Source organism: Arachis ipaensis, chromosome B2 (genome assembly GCF_059453495.1).
Source record: "Arachis ipaensis isolate K30076 ecotype BB chromosome B2, ASM5945349v1, whole genome shotgun sequence".
Taxonomy (NCBI): Eukaryota; Viridiplantae; Streptophyta; class Magnoliopsida; order Fabales; family Fabaceae; genus Arachis; species Arachis ipaensis.
Window position 1 is genome coordinate 15777787 of NC_142437.1, and position 1224 is coordinate 15779010.

At 41.6% G+C, this 1224-nt stretch overlaps 1 non-coding gene across 1 annotated transcript; it reads right to left on the minus strand.

Annotated features, from left to right (window-relative positions):
- Window positions 1-290: 290 nt before the first annotated feature.
- LOC148573119 (small nucleolar RNA R71) lies at window positions 291-398 on the minus strand. The gene has a single exon (XR_015906147.1). It is a non-coding gene; the product is annotated as a small nucleolar RNA R71 (small nucleolar RNA).
- Window positions 399-1224: the final 826 nt, after the last annotated feature.

The window sequence follows — 1224 nt, forward strand, 5'->3', positions numbered from 1 at the left end:
ACAATTTTGAGCTGAAACCTCAGCTAGTTTCTCTAATGCAGCAGAACTGCAAGTTTCATGGACTTCCATCTGAAGATCCTTTTCAGTTCTTAACTGAATTCTTGTAGATCTGTGATACTGTTAAGACTAATGGAGTAAATCCTGAAGTCTACAGGCTCATGCTTTTCCCATTTACTGTAAGAGACATAGCTAGAATATGGTTGGACTCTCAACCTAAGGATAGCCTGAACTCTTGGGATAAGCTGGTCACGGCTCTCTTAGCCAAGTTCTTTCCTCCTCAAAAGCTGAGCAAGCTTAGAGTGGATGTTCAAACCTTCAAACAAAAAGATGGTGAATCCCTCTATGAAGCTTGGAAAAGATACAAACAGTTGACCAAAAAGTGTCCTTCTGACATGCTTTCAGAATGGACCATCCTGGATATATTCTATGATGGTTTATCTGAGTTATCAAAGATGTCATTGGATACTTCTGCAGGTGGATCCATTCACCTAAAGAAAATGCCTGCAGAAGCTCAAGAACTCATTGACATGGTTGCTAATAACCAGTTCATGTACACTTCTGAGAGGAATCCTATGAGTAATGGGACGCCTATGAAGAAGGGAGTTCTTGAAATTGATACTCTGAATGCCATATTGGCTCAGAATAAAATATTGACTCAGCAAGTCAATATGATTTCTCAGAATCTGAATGGAATGCAAGCTGCATCCAACAGTACTCAAGAGGCACCTTCTGAAGAAGAAGCTTATGATCCTGAGAACCCTGCAATAGCAGAGGTGAATTACTTAGGTGAACCTTATGGAAACACCTATAACTCATCATGGAGAAATCATCCAAATTTCTCATGGAAGGATCAAAAGCCTCAACAAGGCTTTAATAATGGTGGAAGAAACAGGTTTAGCAATGGCAAGCCTTTTCCATCATCCACTCAGCAACAGACAGAGAATTCTGAGCAGAACCCATCTAGCTTAGCAAACTTAGTCTCTGATCTATCTAAGGCCACTGTGAGTTTCATGAATGAAACAAGGTCTTCCATTAGAAATTTGGAAGCACAAGTGGGCCAGCTGAGTAAAAGGATCACTGAAATCCCTCCTAGCACTCTCCCAAGCAATACAGAAGAAAATCCAAAAGGAGAGTGCAAGGCCATTGACATAACCAAAATGGCCGAACCCAATGAGGGAGAGGAGGACGTGAATCCCAAGGAGGAAGACCTCCTGGGACATCCAG